This window comes from Peromyscus leucopus, chromosome 23, assembly GCF_004664715.2.
Source record: "Peromyscus leucopus breed LL Stock chromosome 23, UCI_PerLeu_2.1, whole genome shotgun sequence".
Classification (NCBI taxonomy): domain Eukaryota; kingdom Metazoa; phylum Chordata; class Mammalia; order Rodentia; family Cricetidae; genus Peromyscus; species Peromyscus leucopus.
Genome location: NC_051082.1, coordinates 4650250 through 4667847, shown reverse-complemented (window position 1 = coordinate 4667847; position 17598 = coordinate 4650250). Strand labels below are relative to the sequence as shown.

The 17598-nt window shown below is 52.9% G+C and overlaps 1 pseudogene; it reads right to left on the bottom strand.

Moving 5' to 3' along the window:
• Nucleotides 1-3142: 3142 nt before the first annotated feature.
• LOC114689177 lies at nucleotides 3143-16630 on the bottom strand (annotated as a pseudogene).
• Between the last annotated feature and the right edge of the window lie 968 nt (nucleotides 16631-17598).

Genomic DNA, 17598 nt, shown 5'->3' with positions numbered 1-17598 from the left:
TGAACTGAAGCGTGTAAGAGCACGAAGACCTTCACGGCCGAAATTTATCTGTACACCCATTACGTTACCTTCCTCGAAGCCTGTAAGCAAGCCCATTTTCGACACTCCGTCCAGGCGACTTCTGTCTGCTCGGCCCGCTGCTCGATGTACGATCCGCGCGCAATGAAACGTCATGCGCCCTCGCTATGATCTAGACCTTAAGGTTTATACCTCCAAAAGCTTCGTTCAGATTTGGCGGTAGATAGTCTCTCTACCACTCGCCGAGTCATTACGGTTCTGATCACGTAAGAAGTAAGCTAATGGTGTTTGACGAGTTAAACCCCATGTACACCCACTCTGCCTGCACGCTCCAAACCGCACTGATGTGGTGTCCAACGCATATGGCCTTGCTATGTGCTCTAATAAGACTGTTTCCGTAGTAATTCACCCCTGGCTATTACCGGCCGGCAAAACATGAGCTGCAACTCAGTTGAGATCAGCCCAGAATCGGCTGATGCCTCTATATGTTCCTGAATATAGATCGAATGTTCATTCGTACCGGACCCACACCATCCGAACAATTGCGGCATGTCACACGTACTAAGTGGGACGGCTCAAAATTAGGCAGGAATCAGACGTGCTATACCTCTACCACGACTTTGTCTGCGTCGCCTGATTCGAGTTCTGACGCACCCCATCCTATATCCGCGCAAGTAGCCGGGGTGCCTCGGCGCCCCCCCTCACGATCCCATATACAATAAATCCCTCTCCAAAAAGCATGTTCGATGTCAGTTGTCGTAGCATTAGTATCCGAGTCGACGCAACCTTCCCGCAAGTGGCCCTAGCGATAGTTGAAACGTACGAGATCGGCCTACGAGACTTGAGCGCCATCGGGCCCCGTCAGCCATAAGAACTGGCGTCATGAATGTCGAAGCACTTGGTTTGTACTTCGACCAGCTTTCATAGTGGTGACAAATCCTCTCGTGGTAAATCTAAGCGTTGACAGTGGAAATTGGGTGTGATAAGCTGCTTTCGGCTTCGCCACTACTCTCGGATAGAATCCGGATCTAAAGCACGGGGACGGGAATAACGCGGTGGTGCCGCCTCCGCAATAGCTAATTGCCATGGGGACTTCGACCTTTTGGAGGTTCATTGACTGACCTCAGCGCAGAAACCCCAGTTCCTCCAGCACCATGGGCGAACTGTCGGCTAAGGTGTATGTGCCACAATGCTTTTTCCGATGATGACTTGCTCGCAGCCCAGAGATTAATGCAGCGTAGGTCCTGGTCGATTCCTTTCCTAGGTTCGTTAACGAGCGGAGGATCTCCGATGCCATCCCTAGCCGACGCTGGTACCCTTCTGATGAACCTGGACACGTCTGCCGCCGGAAGAGGCTAATCTGTAATTGGGCGCCTAACCCGTCAGGGTAACACACCCGTTGACACGCTCGGTGTGTTAGCCGCGTAGGTACACTCCACGTGATTACAAGGCCGCAAGAGCCCATAGTCGCATCCGTGCCTTGAAGAATGCTAACCTGACACGAGCGGTCTACGTTGCTTGCCTGTCCTGCGAGAGTATTTAGACCACCTTAGAGCTGCTTCCGTTAACTCTGCTGGAAAGCGACTCATGGACTTACCTACAAGCCAGATTCGTCACAAGTGATTCCCCTCTCGCTACGCGGATCGCTTCAAGTACCCGCACATGCTATCCTCTTGCCGAAGGATAACTACCGGTGCCCGCTCCCGGCAGCTCCTGACGGAACCAGGCCAAATCAAACTTTTGCACAGCACCAGATTACGTGGAGTAATCACCGATGGATCTGAAGTCGCGAGACTTTTGCATCCCTTGATCCAAATGCTGTTGCAATGCGTAAATGTAGCTAATCTAGGATGCCTCCCTAATTCAATTAGCCATAATTATAGAAAACAACCAGGCATCTCTCACACCCAATGGCTCCCGTCGGTATGCCAGATGTGTTGGCTCATATAGAGCATGATCCCGCGAGCATCCTAAAGGACGTCTCTGGCTTTCCACTGCGGCAAGCTATATTCTACCCTGATTTCTGAACACAGCCGTTGCGCAGCCAAGTGTAAGTGATTTGGGCTTAACGACGTGATTGCGTACCGTGATCTCACCTCTTGAAGGGATACGACCGCCACGCAGTGTGATTAAGCATGCCTGTCGATCGATTATGCCCCTAAATATTGTGCTCCTCTCAACGGTTCGATAGTAACTAAGACCGCGAACATCCACCACGCTATTATCAGAGCCGGTGAGATTTACAACAGTGCAGACCATCATATTCGCCCCCAATCCAGTACCACACTAGCCTGATTCTGTATAACTAGGCAAGACGGCGATGTGCCCTACGTATCCAGGATTCTGCATGTCCACCACAGCTGCGAGGCTTCGATCGCCATCGTGCTGCCGCCACACCATGATCCCCCAAGACTGCGCGAAGGACGATGATGGGTCTCATTTCATGGCGATGTATTAATCGGGTCGAAGCTGAAGCCCATAAGATACGTAAAGAACTTGGGCCATGAGAAGTGTAGAGTCCCTTGACAGTCCCGCAATATAGCGCTCAAACTCGGAAGACTCAGTCTACGTTGTCCGTTAACATACGGCCGCCATCCACCGACGCATCCAGGCCTACGCTAGCGAAACCACCAATGTCGTCCACCATCAAACAGGAAATAAGCTTAACATATTTGAACAGAAATCAAGCGAAACTACCCCAATGAAATATACTTAGACGATCCGCTCTCCTCGAAGGTCGGGGTCGCGTTAGTCTTCCGCTAGCTACCCGCTTCCTAGCGTAAACCGCCGGTTATATACAAGTGAGAACATGGCTAGGCTGACGCATAAGACGCAGAATCTCTCTAGACGGTCTGGTCCCGATAACCCAGTCAGAGATGTTCTAAAGAGAAGGAATTTTTCATTGACACAGGCAGTTCCCATGCATATCCTTCATTAAAGCCACTAATAATACGAAACTGAATCGGCTTCGTAAAAGCACACAGGACGCGCGAGCCGACCCAGTTAGTAACAGAAGTAACGCATAATGGATTGGCCGAACTATGATCTACGATCGGGTATCCGTCCACGAACGACAGATACTTTCCAGGGCCGAGTGAGGAACCGGTTAACGCCTACCAAGAGGTCACCAAATTCTGCTTAGACCACATACGACAATCACAGATTTATGATAGTCATGGCCATTATACCCCCAAAGATTCGTAGCATCCACTGGTCAAATACCACAACTTCATAAAGGTCGCATAACGATTTGACGCTTCGACACTCCCGTGAATCCAACACGTCGTCCAGCCCTCTGCACTAAATCCACCTGCGGCGTACCCATCGTCCGCAATCACGCTACAGCCCTGGCGTTTCACTCAATGCTTAGGCGACGCACCGCCATCCGCCGACACCACTATAAGAGCACCCAGCATTGAGCGAGACTCGGCGCTCCAGCACATCATAGCGCCATGATGATGACCAGCCCGAAACACACAAGGACCCATCCACACCTCGCCTATCTACCACAACCACTATCCACTAAGAACGTTACTCACCCAGCATTTGCTCACTAAATCGGCCGGCGTTAAGTTTGACTTGAACAACATTTAGTTCCGACAAGCCCAACACTTACTAAGCCCACTGGATAGCAATGCGCCCCGCACTAGACGAAACTACGTCTCCTAGGCCAAGGATCACTGAGCCGCCAGGTAACTTATTCCAGTTGTCCTCCGCCGTTGTTAGGCGTCGTACCGGCGCTTTAGTGACCTGGCGCACCGTAGCATTCCTCGTCTCGTGATGGATATCAGCAAAAGATAATCATACCAGAATATCCCGCGCGCGCCGATGATAGATTGAACTCGCCTAACCTCCTCATCGAATAAGCCACCTATCTCTGGACATTCATCTGACCCTCGAACGACCAGGCGATAAGCAAAACCGCCCCCATCCCGAATGGCATTCCTACACTTCTGCACGCAACCAAACCCCAACTCGCGACGATGCGTATGCTGCCGAGGCTTATCCACGCCTTGACTCCAGCCAATTCCTGAACCAGAATCGTGGCAGACCAGCGCTGTAGTGACCGCAGGCAGTGGTGACACACAGACACATGAATTCACCACGCCTCCTAGAGCGACACACCGGCGACACAACATAAACGCGATAAGCATACCACACATCGCATCCCGCATAATCTGACTCTGCCAATGCCATCGCGTTCTTCACGCCATACCATCGGCCACACAGACTTGTATACCAACGCCCCCATTGACGGCGGAATCGCCGACCCGCCGCACAAGCATAACGTCTCACAGTGCCAAAACATGGTGCGTGACCGAAAACGACAGGCCGGCCCGAAGGAAAGCGATAAGTCGATCAACCACACCAAAACGTCATACACCATACCACCTCACAGATTGACCACCGACGCCCCCAGGCTCCCCACAAGAAGATACTGTAAATTCCGAATGGCGTGAAGCAGCCAGCATACTGGACCTCGAGCTCCCCAGCGCTATTCCCCTACGATACGAGTGCGCCAGACCAGCACCGATCTACAGCACCTCATGACACCACCCGGTGCACCAGACCCTGGCAGCCGCCTGTCGGAGCTGGCACGACGCACTCATAAGCATCGTCTCGTCGACGGAAACTTATACGCAACAAGAACAACATGTACCTGTGATTGCCTCGTACTGCGAGCACTGATCATGTAGTAACGGTGCTCGGTCCGGCCGCTCACCCCCACCACGTGTGGAATATGTCATGCCTACGGCCCAGCCAGAAGACACTCCGGACCAATCCCAAAGTCATGAACCCCCGCCCGCATACCAGCCGCGAGTCATCCAAATACCGCGCTACGCCGAGCAGAACCTATTTGTTCAATCGGTCACGCCTTGAGGTCTTGCAGCCTCTAGAGGGACCCAGGTTCAGTTCCGACACCCAAATGGCCACAACAACACTTTAACTCCCCAAGTTCCAGGGGATCTGGCTCCCTCTGCTGGCCACCAAGGGCACTGCACACATATGGTGCACAGACACATGCAGGCAAAACACCCCATACACAACATTTTCTTTAAGTTAGAAGAAAGACTTTAAAAAATAACAACAAAGATACCACAGTGGGTGATTAATTGCATCACGAGTTCTTTGCTAAGGAAGTGTATGTGCACATGAGTGAATGCACGATGATATGTGAGCACATGACTGAATGCACGTGGATGTGTGAGCATGAGTTGAATGTATGCGAATGTGTACAGACATGCTTAATGCAAAAAGTCTCAATAATAAAAATGCACACACTACCACCCTGCTAGGCACATACCCTTCTAGCCTGCCTCTCTCAATGCATCAAACCTGACACACAATCGCTCTGCTATCATGCCTAGCCTCCTGGAGTGGGCTCCCCTCCACAGCCATGCTGCACCCATGCTACACTGTGGGATTCCTCACTGCCCATCCTTGCGGGGATGAGTCTCCCACCTCTCCTTACCACCCCCCCCTAGATAAGAACCCCAAGAACTGCTGAGCTGTATTTGATGTGGCCAGAGGTCAGGCAAAGTAGCCCCCAGTTCAGAGGTCCCTTCATACAGTGGGGCAGCAGATGTTTAGAGGGTCCCTTCACACAGTGGGGCAGCAGCTGTCCAGAGGTCCCTTCACCCAATGGGCAGCTGCTGTCCAGAGGTCCCTTCACACAGTAGGCAGCGTCCAGAGGTCCCTTCACATAGTGGAGCAGCAGCTGACAGCCCAGGAGCACTGTCAGCTGGGTCAGGAAGAGATTAGCGGAGGCGTGGAGATAATTCCTCACACCCTGCCTGGCGGAGGGGCTGTGGCCTTGCTTTCAACCTGTTTCTGGAGCTCAGCAGGTAAAGGCACCCAACCCCGACAATCCAGGTTTGATCCCCAGGCTCACGCGGTGGAAGAGAGAGAAACAACTCACGCACGCCGTCCTCCGACCTCCACACACACATAAATAACGGCAAATAAATACATAAAACCCGCTCAGATGTGTCTGCATTTGAAATGTTTCCTTCGGTGAACAGCCTTAACAGCGGATGAAAGAGATAAAGGCTAAATCCGTCCACAAAAACAACATCCCAGTTAACGGAACTCAGCACCTGGCATCCCTTCTCCGAAAGCACCAAAGAGCGTCCCTGAAGGGTGCCTAGCCCAGTGGAGGGAGAGGCCCCCCTCCTACAGAGGCAGTGCAGTAAGGACACATGTACACGGACAGACAGATGAACAGCCAACAGCTGGAACTCCTGACATGAGGTTAGACCAAGTCAGGAGGGTCAAGGACTGACGTTCAGACAGCCTGGCTGGCGGAATCTCCGGCGTCCCATTTCACAGATAAGGAAACCGAGGCTCAGAGGGGAGGAAGCTGCCTGAGGTCACACAGTGATGATCTCCCGCCTGCCTGGCAGTGCCCTACCCACCACTCTGCTCACACCTGTCTGTAGCTCTAAGTCTTGAACAGACACAGCGGCTGGCCCTGTGTGAGGACATCTGCAAGAGACAACCGCCACAGGTTTGCACATACCTGTGACCACCATGTCAAAAGTTCCCATTTCCTCTAACGATTTCTTATCTCTGCTTCTAACAAGACAAGTGTGTGTAACCTTGGTCACTAAATCATCCTGGGAGAGAGAGAGAGACTCTCTTCCTGCATCACTGCTGAAGACGCTGAGGTCCGTACATTCAGCTACCTCTGCACACGGCACTGGTTACTAGGACCAGCAGAGTTAGGGCGGTCTGTGCCTCTGAAACGCCCCCAGCCCACCTCGGGGGCTCAGCACCTCCACCATGCCCAGCCCTCTCCTGAAGGAACCTGTCACCTCCATGGTTACCGTGGAAACCTGTGCCTCTGGTATCACGGACACTGACAGGCTTAGTCAGTGTGAAAGGCATGAGGAGGTGTCGCCTCTAAGTGATGTCACTGGGTCCTGGAGACAACACCCTGGGAGAAGGCCAATTGGTCTCACAGGAAGGGCAGTTCAGTGAGGGGGGTTATACCAAGAGCAAGTGCCGCCCCCTCCGCTCTTGCATGTGAGAACCAGACATAGTTGCTGGTTCAGCCTCCAGAACTGGGCTACACAAGCTCTCAAGAAAAAGAAAAAGGGGTTAGATTTATTTCACGCATATGAGTGTTATGCTCCTGTGTAATATGGTATACCAAGGGCTCTGGACGGTTGTGAGCTGTCACGTGTGGGTGCGGAATGAACTGAGTCCTCTGTAAGAATAAGAGCGCTTAACCGCTGAGCCTTCTCTCTCACCCCCTCCACCATAACCTTTTTACTTTCTTCCCAGCCTCAGGTATTTTTGTGATAGCAACACAGAGCAGGTGACGACAGCCTGTCCTCTGGAATACCTTGGACTGTACAAAGGTACGAAAATCGGCACCAGCGCTCGTCCTCCAGGTGGTCGGCGCACTGATGGCCACATTCAGGATGTGGATGGGCTCCTCTCGAAGGCTCTGCAAGAGAAAAAAAAAACCACGAGGGCTGGGCCAGAGGTGGGGGGCCACAGCCCGCCCCTCCCTCTGCCGCACACTATCCACTGGGCTTACCTTGCCATCGTCCTCGGAGTACAGGGAGGTGCGGCCTTACTGAAGAGGGGGGTGTCTGTCGGCACTTGGCAAAGCAGGAGATAACTTCATCAAAGTTCCTGGGGGGCTGGTGGACAGGGGGAGCTGAGGGATCCTGCTCAGAAGGATTGGCGGTCCTTGCGGTGCAGCCGCAGCCAGAACTTGGGCTATCTTGCCACGCCCCTTAGGGGCGTCACTCCCTAAGGGGTCTGTAACTCTTTTTTTTTTTTTTTTTGGGTTTTTTTCGAGACAGGTTTCTCTGTGTAGCTTTGCGCTTTCCTGGAGCTCACTTGGTAGTCCAGGCTTGGCTCGAACTCACAGAGATCCGCCTGGCTCTGCCTCCCGAGTGCTGGATTAAAGGCGTGTGCCACCACGCCCGCGGGTCTGTAACTCTTAACTGCTGTGCCCGGGTCTGGGTCTCCGGAGCCCAAGTGTTCGTGAATGAGTGGCTGGGGTCGGGGGAAGGGCCATGCAGCTCCTCCACCCAACATACCTGTTGAACTCTTCGAATCTCCTGAAGGCGACCATGGCCCCCATGCGCTGGCACAGCGGGGAGAGCCACTGTCCATGAAGAGTTCTGTACTGTGCCTGAGCAGGTCGGGGTTAGAAATGCTGATGGGCATGGCCATCCTGCAGGGTGACAAGAGACAGAGGCTGAGGCAGCTGCCCCAGCTCTTCTTGTGTAGGATGCTTTTTTGGGAAGCCGGAGCAGGATAAGAGCCTTCCTAGGTGGGTCGAAAGGGGGACTACATGGGGAGGCTGCAGTTAGGGCAGGTGCTAGGGTCGCATCAGACTCCTGGGGACAAGGAATAGACGAGGAGCCCAGGATGTGAGTGAGCGAGTATGAATGAATACATGAATGAATGATGCATTCAAAGTCAGTCCCAATAGGGTCCAAGGTCAACGCAAAGAGGTGAACACAGACACACAGAGAGGTAAGCTCCCAGCCTCAGTTTCCCCTGGAGAGCCCCAGCTCTAGGCAGCTGTAAGGAAGGCAAGTTTGGTCCTGGGATCACTTCATTCTCCTCCCATCAAATCTCTCTCGGGATAAAGTGAGTAGGTGTTAAGGGTTTAGAGGGCCACCGCTCCCAGGAACCAATCCAGTCCGGTCACGTGAGGACTCTGGACTCAGGTGTGCGAGGGGTGAGTCCATGAAGTGTGGAACAAGGATATGCACAGAGGCCAGAGCTGCCCTGGCCCTCCTGGAATAAGGCTGTTGCACGTTGGCCCTTTAGCTGGCCTACGGGAACTCGGACTCGGGAAACGTTCTCCTGTCCTAAACGATGAGTGTGTGTGTTGCCATCTCTCAGGCCCACGCCGAGCACTTTTTTTAATTGCTGCGGTGTGGCTGAGAGGCTACACTGTCATCTCATGCTCATTCACCGTCTTTTAAGGCAGCACACGTGTGTCAAGGAGCAGGGGACGGACATGTGGTAATTCTCTGCATTCTAGAGATGAGCGTGCTCAAGGCTGCGGAGACCTACAGGTGGGGAAGGGTCTCCTTTGCGGCTCCCCAGCAGCCGGACATGCTTGCTGGATCCTTCCAGAGATAAGACAGGGAGGGCAGAAACAGGGAGAAACACTCCATACCGTTGGAGTGGGAAGACGGCAGCATGAACTGGAACTCCACCACGCAGGTGCCATCTGGGAGCTCCCGGTGCTGTAGGCTGTTCAGCTCGTAGGCGATGTAGCCTCTCCGCACATACACTGGCGGAGCAGAAGTACAGTGGCATTCACAGGACCGGCGGGGGGAAGGCCGTGTGCACAGGGCTCTTCGGGCTCTTGGGCTCCATTGTTGACGGGATTTCTCAAGAGACTAAACAGCAAACGTTTCAGACTGGGAGACATCGTTTCTGCCGCAGCCCTAGATTCCGCCCACCGTGTGGGCATGGAAGCCGTCATGAGAAGTGTGCTGTCTGTGTTCTGATAAAACTTTATTTAAGAAAGTGAGAGTTGGCCCGTGGGCTAATTTAATAGCCTGGTTAACTCCACTCTAGCCAAGAAATGTAACACGAGCCACATAATTTAAATTCCTAGTAGCCACTTAGGGGAAAAAAAATCTTATTTCTCTTTCCCCAGATACCCCAGAAATTTTCATATCAACATGCAATCAATGTAATAAGTATTGGGTTCTTACATCTTTCTTCCACACTAAGTCTTGGAGTGGTGTGTAATTTTATACAGCAACACAGGCTCATGAGCAGACAGCCACACGTCAAGCACTCACTAACACAAATGAGGGCAGACAGGCCCATGCAGTCCCAGACTTTGCACCGATGTGGGAATCAGAGAGCCGTGGTTAGCATGGCCAGCTCATGTGCTGTCCGTGAGAGGTGCTGCGGGAGCTTGGATTTGGGGCAGATTCCATTTTTCTCCCATGACAGTTTGCCGCATAAAACACCTTGAATGCTCCATGACGGAACACCAATGCTTTTAGCCTCAGTTCTAAGGTTACCACACACCAGGCAGATGACGGAGAGCCCAGTCCCCATTTAAAAAACCGGATGTCTAAAACCACCTGTGTGTCTGTGAGCCTCCCAGGTGCACTACACCACCACATGTCATCGCTCTCTGTGATCCCCTGCGAGGAGGACCTAGGAGACCGCCCTGGGTCCCATCAGCATCGCCCTTCCTTCTGCCTTCCGTTCTGAGTGCCACACGGACACTTGTGACCAATGTGGCCTGAGTCCTGTGTGCCTTGTAAATCACTGAACTGGAGTGTGCTGGGCGGACCCCAACCACTTAGGGATTAAAAAAAAAAAAAAAAACCAAAAACACTCTGTCTTGATTTAACTAACTAAAAGTTTTTAAAAGGTTTATATCCTAGAAAAGCCCTCACAGACATGAGTAGGGATTAAACTTGTCAAAATCATCATGTCTGATGGGTGTGCTGGCCTTGAGAGTGAGGCCTCAGAAGAACTCCTTATAAAGTGACAACTGCCAGCCAGGGTCCCCTGCGGCTGCCATGTGCTCAAAGGCACAAACCAGTCTCCATGGCAGACCTGGCTGGTGGTGTGTGTGTGTGTGTGTGTGTGTGTGTGTGTGTGTGTGTGTGTGTGTGTGTGTGCAGGGGTGTGAGACCCATGGAATCTAAAAGATGCAGGAAAAGGTAGAGCTCACGGGGAGCAGAGACTTCAACCTGAGGTCAAAGGTGAGATAAAACTATCAGTCACTGGACTCAGTCCAGCGTTAAAGAAGGTTCTGGGACAGGAGCTGAGCCTCCGATTTGCAGGAGTGGAAGCAGCGGCATTCCTGGAGGACCTGAACACCGCTGGGCTCTTGTGCTCAGGGAACCCAGCGGATGCTCCACCAGAGAAGCCCTTCCCTGCCTCGAGGGAGCCGCCTGGGCTCTGCTCCGGGCAGCAAAGTCTTTCCGAGATACCAATACTCATGAGTAAGAAGTCTGGACAAGGTGCGTTCTGGCTGGGCACGGGTGTGGCATCGAGGCTGTGCCCTGTCTGGAGGAGCCTGGGATGACACGGGGCACAGCAGTATTCTGGCATGGACTTTGCAAGAAGACGGATAAAGTGTGGATCCTGAACGCTGTCTCTGGCTAGGTGGCCTGAGAAAGTCACCTCACTGCTCTGAGCTCAGTTTATTTCTCTGTGAGAGGACACAAGTAGCCCCCTTCCCTGGAGAGAAAAGGTCACGTTTGCAAGGTGTCGCCGCTCAGGGTCGGGCCACAGCTCAGGTTGGGCCGTGCAGACGGGCGGGCAGCAAACACTCTAGACGGCCTGCGTACCTCCAGCGACGCCATAAGACGACCTTGTTATCGTGGTAGAAGAATGTTGGCAGGACGTCAAATATGGTTGTTTCCGAAAGTAATTAATTTCTACGGGAAACAGAAAGGGCCAAAAAGCAAACAGAACATGAGCAGGTCTGACCCAGGAGTTGGGGGCAGGGGGAGGCACAAGTGGGCTGTGTCCAATCACTACTGCAGTCAGTGTCTTTCAACGCAGGGGACTGACTCCTTTGCACACAGCCTTGGGAGATGGGACAATGGGGGGGGGGGTGACTGTGCCCAGGGCAACGGTCCCAGTTTCAAATGCCAATGGTGCCTAAAAGTTTACAGTAAGCCAGGGCCCTGGCAAGAGCCTAGGAAGAGCAGGCCAAGTGCCTCACCCTGACCCCCACGCAAAGGGCTCATGCTCACTGGAACCTCCAGAACTAGAACCTTAATTCAAACCCTGTACTGGCCAGGAACGCCTCAAGCCTGTCGCCCCATGGAGCCTGTGAACAGGTTTCCATGCCTGCAACTCCCAGAGCGTGCAGATGTCCCCTGGGACATCCTAGCCACCCTGAACTTTATGTCTGAACTGGGGGGCTCCTGGAGGGTAAGGAAAACCCACAGTCCCAAAGACTCACCTTGAGGTTTTCTGGGCAGAACTGGTGGCCGTACATGTCGATGGCAGACAGGAAGATGGATTCTACCTGGTTGTGCCGCAGCTCGTAGGAGGGGAGGTGGGAGGCGATCAGGACCTGTCAGGAAGAGGGAGGAGGGAGGACTGAGGCGAGAGAAGCTGGGGGGGGGTGAGAGGGACACAGCACACGCACAGGCACACAGGAGCAACACATCACACCACACACAACACCAGAAAGGCACACACACACACGACACACACACACACACCACACACGCAGACGCACACATGTTTGGGACACCCACACTGCGGCTCTGCGGGCCACCATGCTGCTCGGCCCTGCCAGCTGCGTCAGCTCTGTTGAGGATGGTGCTCACTGCGTCGGGACGGGACAGGGCAGGGCCTGGGCAGAGCGTCCTTCCTCGGAGGAACGACAGAACCCAGGCTGGCTTTGCTTTACCCAAGGGATCCGGCCAGCGCTTGGCCGGTCGCGGTGGGGCTCCTCACCTCTCTGCATACAGCCAGCCAGCTCTGAACGCGGGCACACGTCACTCCCTCCTCACACATTCGTTCCCTGACTCACGCACCCTCACATCTGACGGGAAGGGCAACACAGCGGAGCCTTTTACTACGTACAGGGGGGCACAGGGGGTGCTGAATGTGTGTTGGTGAGCACGCACATTGTGCACACACGCATGTGTGGACAAGACCAGACCACCTCATATGTCTCCTTCCACTGCTCTCCAGAAAACTGTGTTTTCTGAGTCAGGGTCTCTCCTGAACTTGGAATTCGGAACTCGCCGATTTGGCTAGTTCCCTAGGCGGCTTAGGGATCCCTTATCTCTGTCTCCACTGGATCACAAGTGGGCCACCCTATCTGCTGGCTTTTTCTGTGGATGCTGGGAGTCCAACTCTGGTCCTCACATATGTGCAGTAAGGTTCATCCACTGAGCCGTCTCCCCGGCCAGGCGCGCATCCCTCTCTCCAAGCGAGGAGCTAGTCTGCGGCAGACTGTGCTGTGAGCACGTGGCCCCCATGTTCCCCTTCTGAAGAGGCTTTGCGGACAACTCGGGGGAGGGGTTCCCTACACAGCCCCTGGAGACAGATCTGGGTGGGAGGAAGCAGGTTTGCTGAGCCACTGGCCTCCACCACCCACACTGTCAGCCCACATTGTCCTCTAAGACACCTTGCTACCTACAGAGTCAGCTCTCACCTATATGCATGCCCCGTCCTGTCATAACAAGCGCTCACCCGCTGCTTTTGTAACCCAAGAACAGCCCGCCACTGTCTCCTCTCAAGTCCTAATAGGATCGGACAGCTGTCCCCTTCCTGCAAGGAAGCACAGAGCTCGGGTGCCGTCCAGCAGCTAGGCTTTCCAAGAGGTCCAGCATTCAAAGAGTACTTTGTATGGGCCGGAGAGCTGGCTCAGTGGTAGAGAACGTTCAATGTTCTTGCAGAGGACCTGAGTTACCGTTCCTAGCACCCATGTCAGTTATCTGTAACTCCAACTCCAGGGGATCTGATGCCCTCTTCCGGCCTCTGTGGACACCTGTCTTCAGTGTGCATGCACACATGGGAACATTGAAACACCAGGTCCCAGCCTTCCACACACAACAGCTCACAATACCCTCTCCTTTCTTGTTCACGTCTAGGAAGCAACCGGTATCCTACAATTTTGATGACAGCATTCTGTTCTGTTTTTTTTTTTTTTTTTTTCAGTTTTTCGATGACAGGGTTTCTGCGTGTAGCTTTGCACCTTTCCTGGATCTCACTCTGTAGCCCAAGCTGGCCTTGAACTCACCAAGATCTGCCTGTCTCTGCCTCCTGAGTGCTGGGATTAAAGCGTGCTGCCACCACAGCAGCATTTTTTGTTTTTTTTCCTTTCTTAAAGATTTATTTGTATATAGTGCTCTGCTGCATGTATTGTCTGCAGGCCAGAAAGAAAAAATCATACTCTCATTATAGATGGATGGTTGTGAGCCATTATGTGGTGTTGAGAATTGATCAGGACTCTGGAAAGAGACAGTGCTCTTAACCTCTCAGCCCATCCTCCAGCCCCTGTTCTGTGTTCATCATCATCACTAACATCTATGACCGCTGAACAACACTGAGAACAGAGACCAGGAATGGAAGTTCATTCCAGGGGTCATCGCTCTATCAGGAAGTCCCCGGTGTAAGTGACAGTGACACTTACATTAATCTGTATTGCCATCCTGACAGGATCTAGACTCAGCTTGGAGACAAAGCTCTGGGCCTGTGTGTGAGGAAGTTTCTACACGAGGTCAACTGAGGGGGGAACCCCATTTTGAATGTGGGTGCTATCATTTCCTGTGCTGCTTGGACTGAATGTAAGGAGAAAGTAAGCTGAGCACCGACATTCATCTGTGTAAGACTCCTCGTCACGATGCGATGTACGCTCAGGAGAGCCACAGTGACCCTTTCCTTCTTAAGTGGCCTCTGTCGGCTAAGTCACTAGTCCAGCTCCCTGAGCAGCAAACTGCATTAGGTCAGAAAAGTCTTTATTTTCTAACGAAAAGAATCAAAAGCTGGGAGGAACCTCGGCTCATCTGTGCCTTCACTACAACATGGCTGGTGCCATCCCACTGTTCTTCCAGGCTGGAGTCTGCGCACGTAGGGAACTCATGCCCAGGAGAGTCAACATGTGCACAGGAGCCAGCAGCATCAGGATAACCCACAGACCAGACCTGTCTGTCTGTCCGTCTGTCTCGTCTATCCATCCATTTATCCATCTAACCATTATCATCATCATCATCTATCTCAATCATCTATCTATCCATCATCTGTCTATCTAGCTATCTCTATCTATCTCTCATCTCCTCTCTCTATCTAGACACAGTCTCACTCACCATGTAGCCCTGGCTGGCCTAGATCTCACTATGTAGCCAGGCTGGCCTCAAACTCACAGGGAGTTTAATTCAGAGTGCCCACCACCACACCCAGCTCTGACCTGAGCCACAGATTAAACGGAATCTCTTTGGGCATAAGCTTCCAGTCCTAACTACATATTACAGTCCTTGAGGAACCCCGACCCGAAATGAATTTTGAAAAAAAAACTTCAAAACTGTACAAGTAATGAGACCCCTGTGCTGAAGGGTCTGTTCAAAGTCTGGTACAGAGCAGGTGCTCTGTGTCCCTGCCTGTTGTTACAAATAAAGTTTTTTGTGTGCAGTCACACCATAAACAATGGCAACGTCAAGCAGTTAGGTCACAGACTAAACCACCTGCCAGTCTACGCTTTTACATCCGCCCTTTCTAGAAAACAGTTGGGGACTGTTCTGGGGATGTGGCTTGCGGCAGAGCACTTTGCCTAGCAGGACTAGGACCGGGTTCTATGGCCAGAACTGAGAACAGCGGGAAAGAAGGGGGGAGAGAGGAGCAGGGAGAAGGAGGAGGACGAAGAGAAAGAGAAGGAAGAGAAGGAGGAAGCAGGAGAAAAAGCCCCCCGCCCCGCCCCGCCCCCACTGGGGCGCTGGTCCCATCTTATATCAGCATGATCACCAGCTGGTTCTTCTTGGCCACCTGTGCGTGTGAGAAGATGCAGTCCAGCACCTGGGTCATGTCCGGCTTGAACTGCTCCCTCAAGTTGATCACGCACTTGTCATAGTGGCTGTGGGGAGACGAGAGACCCAGGAGGGTGAGGCTGGCCCTTCCTTCCCTTGCCCTGCCCTGAACCTGTGGCCCCAGGGGTGCGCGGCAATCCCTGCTGCCTTGCTGAAAATGATGCTCCACGCTCAGATACCGCCGCAGGAGGTCCAGCACCACAGCCTTCATGTAGCCGCGCGGGTCCCGCTGCGGTACCTGGGGAACAAAAGCAGCCGGTCACCAATCACCGTGCCACACACCTCCTGGACACCTAGATGTCTCAGCTGAGCTACTATGGTTCAAGAAGGAAGCACAGTACGGTGGTTCCTACATGGACTTCGAGTTTGGCGGTGGCACTATGCAGAGACCCGTCTTGGAAAACCAAGAGCCGGGACGCAGCTCGTGGCAGAGAGCTTCCCGCGGCACGTGTGCAAAGCCCCGTACAATCAGCACTGCAGAGGAGGAGGGGGGGAGAGGGTGGGAGAGGAGGAAGGGGGAGGGGGGAAGAGGGAAGGGGAGGGAGGAAGCAGAGAAGGAGGGAAGGAGGGGAGCGGAGGAGGGGGGGCACACTCCACTCCCAGGCCTAGCAGAACATGGCGTGGGCTCTTAGTGCCGGGCTGGGCAGGTCAGTGGAGCCCTGACTTGTTCATCAAACCAGAGTCCAGGCTGGGCCGGTCCCCAGAACTAAGCCTCTAGACAAGCCCAGAAAGAAGGAAAGCCTTAAGAGTTGAGCTACTAAAAAGGAAAGCTGATTTTAGCAGATTTTAACCACAAAACGAAAACTTCCAATGACCCCGTAACACATAAAGATGTTTTCAAAAGTCGAGCTTGAAGATGTTGGCCGAAATAACTTTTTGTAAATTTCTTCCTTTTTTTAAACACTCGCAATGCGGTATCCTCTACATTTTTTTTCTTTCTGTAATATTTCTAAACATGGGGATGGATTTCCTTTTCACCTCTCCTCCCTGTCGCTCACCACCCTGGAGGGCCCAGGATGCACTTGCCTCTGGACCAGCTGCACAATACTTTGCGTGTTCATGAAGAAGACCTCACGGTCCGCCTTACGTTGCAATAGGTGCGGCATGCAGTCCAGGATGATGGGCTATCTAGATAAGAACAAGAACAGGTCAGGACACTGCCTGCCACGTGATCATGAGGGACCCACCACAGGCTCCCAGGGAGGCCCCAGACTGCTTGTACTCAAAGACCCAAGCCACCTGGCCTCTTCATAACAGCCCTGTTCACCCCTTCATGTCTCTCTGGGGACCCAGGAGCTCGGAATGACAGTCACACAAAGATATGAGTGGACGAAATGCTGCCTCCCTCCCCCCCTGGCAGGACTCAGAGGGGGAAGGAATGTCCAGCAAAAGTGTGGGCCAGGAAGGGGAAAGGGTCCCGTCTTCATATTAAAGTTCATGTGATTGGCATGCTTCCTTTTAAATTACTGTGGTGTGTGTATACGATGTATGTGGGATGCATGCACCGTGGCTCATGTGAGGGTCAGGGGATAACTGTGAAACTGGTTGTCTCCTTCTACCCTTATGTGTGTTCTGAGGATCCGACTGAGATCTCTGTGCTTACTTGGCAAGCGTCTCTACCTGCTGAGCCACCGCACAGGCCCCCCAATAAAAGGGATCTTTAATGAAAACGAAAAACTAAAGCTTGCATTAATGAGAAAATTTGGGAAAGTCCCAAATGCATCCTTCTCTCCCTGAGGCCTCATTAGTTCTAGTGGGGATGTGTGTAGGGGGGGTGGGGGGATTCCTGCAGAGCCTCAGGTGGTCTGATTCCAGGAGCGTTAGCACCCAGCTTTAATCTGCCTTTTGAGATTGATATTTTTGTTTCAATCCTCCCCAGCTGTGAGGTATGTGTCAGCGGGAAGCCAGTCACTCAAAGGTGCCCCTATATTTTCCTCCCCTCCCCCCACGCCTCCCCTGGCCACTAATTGACTTCCTTTCTACACTGATCGCCTGTTGCGGACACTGAGGTCTTTTGACCCGGCTCCTTTTCCCTTAGCACAAGGCTTATCCAGGTGGGAGCATGAATCCCAAG